The sequence below is a fragment of the Rhinolophus sinicus genome, linkage group LG09, assembly GCF_036562045.2.
Source record: "Rhinolophus sinicus isolate RSC01 linkage group LG09, ASM3656204v1, whole genome shotgun sequence".
NCBI classification, from domain to species: Eukaryota; Metazoa; Chordata; class Mammalia; order Chiroptera; family Rhinolophidae; genus Rhinolophus; species Rhinolophus sinicus.
In genome coordinates this window covers 10,270,265-10,278,685 of record NC_133758.1, presented here as the reverse complement: position 1 = coordinate 10,278,685, position 8,421 = coordinate 10,270,265, and positions in this window count along the sequence as shown.

Here is an 8,421-nt window from a genome sequence, read left to right as displayed (position 1 = left end):
ATTAGTTTCAGGTGTACAACCCAGTGATTAGACATTTATATAACTTACGAAGCATCACCCTAATAAACCTACTACCTATCTGACGCCATACACGGTTATTACAATATTACTGACTGTATTCCCTATGCTGTACTTTACATCCCCATGACTATTTTGTAACTACCAATTTGCACTTCTTAATACCTTCCCCTTTTTCACCCATTCCCTCAATCCCCCTCCCATCTGGCAACCATCAAAATGTTCTCTGTATCCATGAGTTTGTTTCCGTTTTGTTTGTTTGTTTGCTTTTAGATTCCACATATAAGTGAAATCATATGGCATTTGTCTCTTTCTGTCTGACTTAATTCACTCAGCATGATACCCTTAGGTCCATCCATGTTGTTGCAGATGGCAAGATTTCGTTCTTTTTTATGGCTGAGAAATATTCCATTGTATATATGTACCACCGCTTTTTTATCCATTCATCCATTGACGGACATGTAGAATGCTTCCGTATCTTGGCTATTGTAAATAATGCTGCAATGAACATATGGACATGTCTTTTCAGATTAGAGTTTTGGATTTCTTTGGGAAAATATACAGAAATGGAATTACTTGGTCCTTCATTGTCTCTTGTTATAGCCTTTGTTTTAAAGTCTATTTTGTCTGGTATGAGTATTGCTACCCCAGTTTTTTCTTGTTGTTTCCATTTTCATGAAATAGCTTCTGAGCTGGAAGAGATTTTAGGGATACTATCTAGTTCAACCCCTTCATTTCATAAATCAGTAACTGAAGCCTCCTGGAGGTCAAATGTCTTCCCAAGGTCATACTTCACTAGTTAGTACAGCACCAGGACTATTATACAGCGAGGACTTCTGGCTTCCAACCTTGTGTAGGATTAACCCCCCCCACCACCACCACCAATAGTACAAAGAGCCACCTTTCAAACTAGGGAATGTGCAGAAGACTGAGAATGTTATTCTGCCATTGTCATCATCTCTGTATCAACTTATTAATATACCCCCCTAAGCCTGAGCCCCTTTGCTTGATTTCATCCCATTTTTATCACAGAGGTAAGGTAAGATTACACATATTCTATGGCATTGGTGCAGTGGTCATTTTTGGTAATATTTTGATCCATATGCCAATAGGTGGTTGTAACTTGTTAAATTCTTGAAAGGCACAGCTCTGTATTTACCATAACCATTGATTGCTGGCTATAGAATGGAAGAGCACTAGAGACAGCAAAACTCTTTGCAAACTCTAGTCCTGTAATTCCCAAATGTCAGTCTGAGACCTGGTACTGGTTTGGTATTTTTCTTGATCTGTGGTAACATGAGAAAAGAAAAAGGACAAGCAAAGGAGTTTTTCATAAAGTTATAAAGTTAACTTTGTTCAATTTAAAGGGACTACCATTTATGCTAAGATCTGTCTTTCCTACTTTTTTTGTGCTAAAATGTACTTTCTTTAATAGTATTTTTATGGTATTTATAGTTTAAAAATGTTTTTGAGGGCAGTGCTTACAACTGTTTTATTCACTCTCATATACTCAGTTCCTAGCGTAGTGACTGACATAGAACAGAATAAATATTGAAATGGATGAGTAAAATGTTAATAAACCTAGTTTAGTCACCAATTTTTTTGGGGGGGAGGAATGGGGAGAGAATTTTGCTAATCCCTGAAATGTAGAAATCTGATAAATTTCAGATTGTCACTCCTGAGGAGCGATACAAAATACCTATTATACTAGAGTGTCCTCCCAAAATTCACATCTACCTGGAACCTCAGAATGTGACCTTGTTTGGAAATAAGGTCTTTGCAGATGCAATCAAGTTAAGATGAGGTCATACTGGATTAGAGTGGGCCCTCTTCCAATGACTGGTATCCTTATAAGAGGGGTAGTTGGACACAGAGACACAGGGAGAAGGCCATGTGAGGACAGATACCAGAAGATAGAGAGTGGAGTGATAAAGCTCCAAGGCAAGGAATGCTACCAGAAGCTGGAAGAGGCCAGAAAGTGGCCACCTCCACTCACCCCTTGCCACGCCTGCCTCCACGCCCGCCCCCCTCCCCAGCCTTCAGAGGGAGCATGGCCCAGCCAACACCTTGATTTTGTATTTCTAGCCTCCAGAACTGTGAGAGAATACACTTCTGTTGTTTTGAGCCACCCAGTTCACGGTACTTTGTTACAGAAGCCCTAAGAAATACAGTGTATCTAAGAGTTCAGACCAGTGGGTGTAGTGGGAGTAAAAGGGGAAAGGGCAAAACTTCTAGGGATTGGCTGTGTCTCCTGTAATCTCTCCATTTGGGGAAAAAAAAAAAAAAAAAAAGGAAAAAAAAAGACACCTACACTGCTTCTTCAGGGTATAAATTAATGACTATAAATATAGGGGGTCATTATCTGGAGGCTATATTTCTATTTTTAGTCATGGAAGATTTAGGGGAAATGCTTTGAGATGACGTAGGAAAGATTTTTGTTAGATATGAATCTCAATAGAAAGAGGTCTTAGGCACTTGTTAGAACCAAAAATGGGTTTCTGAAAAGCGAGGTATAATTTTTTAAATTAATGTATTATAAATGTATTAATATTATAGGAGCCCAGTATTTAAAGCAATTGTATAATGAACTCATATGTAAGAGAAAGAATAGTTTGGGAAGAAATATTAATACTCTAATACATTATATATCTAAATTTTCATATATCCCATTTGTCTAAGGTGAGAAGTCTATACAAAATAAGAGAGAAGGTCAATTTTAACTGAAGATATTTAAAAAATGACAATGCCTATACATAAGTTTCCTCAGGACAGGTATTTTTGTCTATTCTATTTTCTAGGGGTAAATGGTTCCTCACATAACAGTTCAATAAATACTTGTTGAATGAAAGTCTCAAGTAATTTACATTGTTACCAGAAGTGGTGGAATTACACGGTCTTTATTTGTTGGTCTAATACTACACTGTGACATATAACACTATTTCTACGAGGCAGGATGTGAGAAACAAGAGAAAGACAAAGGATTATGGGATTAAAAAGGGTACACTAAAATCTGAAAAGCTGTCAAGCTATATTTATAAAGTGGGCTACCTAAAGTGACAGTGGCAATCTAAATTCTTGATAGAATTCTTGTGAGGGAGGGGGAAGGCTTTAGAGAACCCAGAAAATCTCATCCTGCCAGTGAGCAGGGAACATATGAATTGTGTGGCCACCTGGGGCTCATTTAGTTCACTAGAGCAGTAATTTGCTAAATGGGTTCTTCCTAGTAAAAAAGAATGAGTAAATAGTGAGCAATTTAGGCATGGTAAACCACTAGTAGCTCAAGGGATATAAAAATGTGAAACTATAATTAGATTCCTTGTTCATAATGTACTAACTAAATGTATTACATTGTATATTGCATCTTTCTGCATTTATTTCTGGACACAGCTGAGACCTTAATAATTCAGACTGAAAGCATCCCAGCTATCAAGTCTTGCCTCCATTAAAATTCCAACTGCTCATATAGGAAAAAAATTCCAAAGATAGTTTCTTTTATCTTGGATCTAAGGATGCAAACAGGATTAACCTAGATGCACAACACAGCAAGTCAGTTATAAATCACACAGCGTAAAATAAACTGTGGCAGTAAATTGAAAATTATGTTCTCTTTTTCTCCACTTAGCTGTGAAAATATTTTAACAAGTTGGCATCAGGGTTTGCAACTTTTACATCTGTTGTTTCTTGTCAGGATTATCTTTTAGCATTTTAAGATGTGTTTCTTTGAAAAGTGTGGCTAGTCAGAAAAATGTGGTATTGTACATTTGAAACACTTTAAAGGGTGTGTGTGGGGGAAGCATCTAGGAGTCACGTGATTTCAGGATACTCACTCTAGTAGGAGAAGCTATTTCACGGGTGTCTGGAAAACATTTGGCCTGTCCTGAAATCCTTTTCTTATTCAGAAAGATTGTGTAGTGTAGGTTGGCTCAGATGGTCTGGATGATGTTTCATGATACTAGTAAGCTCTAAGCACAAGTTTCATTCCCCTTATCAATGTCTGTTACTTCAACTACGAGGTTCCAGTTGATGTGGTGTTAAGGGCACTGCCTATTCTTTACGAACTCTCATTTTCTCTCTTCCCTCTCATCCCTACATTGAGTAACTTTATGAAAGGTTTGGAGGTGGAACAAGGAATGGATCATATTGTAGATTTTTGCTTTTCTGCTGTCTTCTCAACTCCGATTTTCATTATTCTGAGTACAATGGAATATGGTGTCTTTAAGGTTATGAACACTATGTATGAAATAGTTTCTTTATGTAGAAATTATATTCTACATTCTTTCCCCTGCCCCACACCCCCAACTCACTCTTTTTTTGAGGCTGGAATGTATTTCCTTTTTCTTCATGTTGAAATACTTTAACATTATTCATTATTCCCCTCCTCCTCCCAATTTAATAATCCCTCATACCAAGTCTGGCAGGTATGTATGATGAAGTCCCATCCCCTCTTTCTCTCCCCAGTACTTTGGGCACTAAATTTTCTGAGCAATGCTTTTTCTTTAAAAAATTTTCCTCTTGGAGGAGGTGTTTTGATTATAAATACCTTCAAAGAGTAAACAAAATTCCTAGAGGATAAAAAGGCAGAGTCCTGGCGATTGTGTGTAAAGCTAAATGACAAGAACCAGAGCTAGATTAAGTACAGCACTATAATTTCTTAGAGTATGCAAATGGATATTGGGCTAATGGTGACAGTATTTATGATTAAAACAAACTTGCCTTCAGTTATATTAGCTAAAGAAATATAACTCTAGAAAGCAGGTATATGGTAGGTAATACGGATTTTTTTAAATTTGTATGAGGGAATACTGGGGAACAGTGTGTTTTTCCAGGACCCACCAGCTCCAGGTCAAGTCATTGTTTTCACTCTAGTTGTGGAGGGCGCAGCTCACTGGCCCATGTGGGAATCGAACTAGCGACCTTGGTATTATGAGCACTGTGCTCTAACCAACTGAGCCAACCGGCTGCCCAATACACATTTCTTAATAGATCGAAAATTAAAGGGGTATGTAGGAAATTAACTAAGGAACTAACGAATGTTAAGAGTTTTTGTACTGAAATTTAACATGCTCTTTATTTTTTGATCTTATTAAAGGGAGGCTAAATTAAAATACCATTTGTTTCATTTCTGGAACTAATAGTTTGTGTTAGGGACTACTCAAGACAACATATAGATTAGTGTAGTTGAAATTTAACTTCAACATCATTACCTCTTTCTCTGCCTCTTTGCTTTCTTTTGGAGACTGATCCTTCAGTAAGTATTCAGTTTCAGTTGTTCCAGATGATTTCATCCAAAGGTAGGTCTCTATTGTCTGACTTCCTAGACTAGGTCAGTTCCCCTTGCTTTATTTTTGTCTCTTCCCATGGCACCTGGTATTTCCCCTTCCCTACATCCCTCTCACTTGTTGAATCTTTCTTTCTAATCTGTAAGCTGTATACGAAGGCAAGGACACAGTACATATTTTTCAATCATTTTATTTTCAGCTTTTGTTAAGTCCTTCTGTTTTAGGTGCTCTTGTAAACATATAGTTCGTTTTTGTTTGTTTCTTTTTTAACAAAAATTTGACCATTTTTGTCTTTTAATTCTAACTGGCAAGTTTAGTCCACTTATGTTTGTGGTGATTATTGACAGCTGGCCTCATCCAGTTTCCATTGCTACTGTTTTTTTCTATGCTTTTTTCCCTCTCTTTGTGCCCTTTTTTGGGGGGTTGAGTATGTGCTTGTTCTTTTTTTCCCCAATATTATTTTACATTAGTTTCAGGAGTACCGTGTTTCCCCGAAAACAAGATCTACCCCGAAAATAAGCCTCAGTTAAGACTGTCAACTAGATGGATGCATTTAGTACGTTATGACGATGTTCCAGAAGAAGATGACATGACTGTATTTGAATAAATGTAGATTGCTGTACATGAAAAAACTAAGACATCCCCTGAAAATACACCCTAATGCATCTTTTGGAGCAAAAATTAATATGACCCAGTCTTATTTTGGGGGAAATACGGTAGTATTTGTTTCTTCTTATTTTGTTTTATCTCCTTTATTAGTTTGGAAGTTGACTCTCTCGTTCTTTTCTTTTAGTGGTTACTCTCGAAATTTTACTTGTGTACTTAACAAAATGTAACATTAATATCTTAACCTCCCAGTGGTAAGAGGGCCCTAGAACACTTTAACTTCAGTTACTTCCTCCTTATGTTTAAGCAGTTATTGTCCAGCATTTTATTTCTGTCTTTTTTTTTTCAACTCTACAAACTGAGCATTAAAAATTTTTATACAGATAATATTTAGATTTATCGACATGTTTACCAGTTTATTTGCTCACTATTTCTTGTATCTAGGTTGATTACTTATCCTTTTAGTTTTTCTGTTTATTCTCTCCTAGGGGACTATCTCATATTTCCTCCTATCTCTTCAAACCTTCAGTACTTCCTCCACAATCCTTGCTCACAGCTGTTGACCATGCTTCCGATAGAATCGGAAGAGACCTTTCAAAAATTGTCTCCACTACACTTACCTATGTTCTAGCACCAGTGTTCATATATTCTTCCTTTCCTGTCTTTGTTGGATAACCTATCTGTGCTCCTAGCATTCTAATCCCTCTACTTAAGCACTAAATCCCATCTCCTTTCACTTATTGAAGATATTTTTTACTCTCCTTTCTCATCCTGTATCATGTTTTTCTACCTAATTCTATCATTTTTATCAGCTTTCAACATAGTATACTTTCCTCCATATTGAATTAAAACCCTTCCTCAACTCACAGCTTCCTCTTGTACAGCAAAATTCTTTGAAAGAGTTGTATGGTATGTACGGTTCCCTGATTCTTCCCCTGGGCTACCTTGATCTTGAGCTCGTGCTTTCATCCTCAAAAGAAAAAAGAAAAATCCAAAAAACGGCAAGGACAGTGTCTGGTTTATTCAATTGCTATAACACAGTGGTGACTGGTATACAATATGTTTATAATTATTTGTTAAGTTAATTGACTTAACTGTCTTATCTCTCTTAGGAGAATTTGCATTCTTCCTAATTTAAAAAATAAAACCGTTCATTGAATTGAAATGGAATAAAATTAGTTTCATGAGGCCAAGAGGTAAGACTTCAAAAAAAAGAAAAAAAAATACAGAAAATCATTCTCAGGAATTTCAAGAATCAAGCGAGATATGTATTTATTTTTGTCCTGGTAGCTTCCTTAATCCCTCTTCAGCGAAACTGTGTAGATAACCTAAGTACAACTTTCCTTGCCCTTAATTTTTGTTATGTCAGCTGCAAGTTCCAGTTGATTTCTCTTTCTCCTCCCCCCACCAAAGTTTAGGAATTTCACTGAAGTTAAGGCAGGCCCTGGATAGTATACAGTTGAAAAAGTCTCACATGTGAAAATCCAGATTTATAAAACAATATGGGGGAACGGTAACTCAATTAAAAAGGTTTACTAAATTCTTTTAAATAGTAAGCTACCCTACTCTAGTCTACAGTATTGTTTTAACTGACGAGAGAGTGCAACTTTTCAAAACACAACTAAACATTGTAACAGTAGAACTTGTTTTCTGAATGTTGAAAGAAAAAACAAGGGACGACATAGGAGGGAACACACAGGAACAGCCCATCTCGTATCCCACTAATGTCTCCTTTCCAAGGTTGCTATTACTTTCCAGTGTTTTCTGTGTCATTAAGTTACTCCAAACTTTAAGATCAATGGGAAAAAAATGAGAGCCCTGCCCTTTGCCCTTTTCCTTCTTAGATAGAGGCATGGAAGATCAGCTCCGGGGTGCACGATTGCCACCAAGCACATTCAGCAATTGTCCAAGTTAGTATTTCCAGACACTTCCAGTCTCCCTTGACCTTGAAAAAGTAGGGAAAAAGTGAAATTGGCTTACTTTGATTGCCAGTTATCCAGTGGTGCTGTGGGTGTGTATTTGTATCCCATACAACGGGTGGAGGTGAGGGCCAAGAACCGTGGATTTTTGTGCCATTTTGAGTCCCTCAAAGTCCTTAATTTCAATTAGTGGGGAAAACGAAACTCTTCTGGGGAGCGGGTGTGGGAGAGTTGGGTACAAGTTAATCAACAAGAACATTCCCGGCACAGAGTTCAACAGTAGAGGGCACAATATGCACTGTCCACTGCCAGGTGCTGGCTGCTAGGAGGGGCATAACGTAAGGATCTCTGGGGCTTGTAGTTCGCCCTGTTTCCCTTGCGTATGACCGTCTCCGCACTAGCACTACAACTCCCAGGGTGCACCGAAAGCCTCTTTGGTCGGCCTCCCCTTCTGAGGCCCGCGCTGGAACCTCGGGGGAAACGGCTCCCCCGCCCCGCCCTCGTACGCACGCGTCAGTTTGTTTACTCTGAAGCCCCGCCTCCCCTTCGTCCTCCAGCTCTCCCCACTCCTCCCAGGAATGCCGTCATGCTAGCGATGC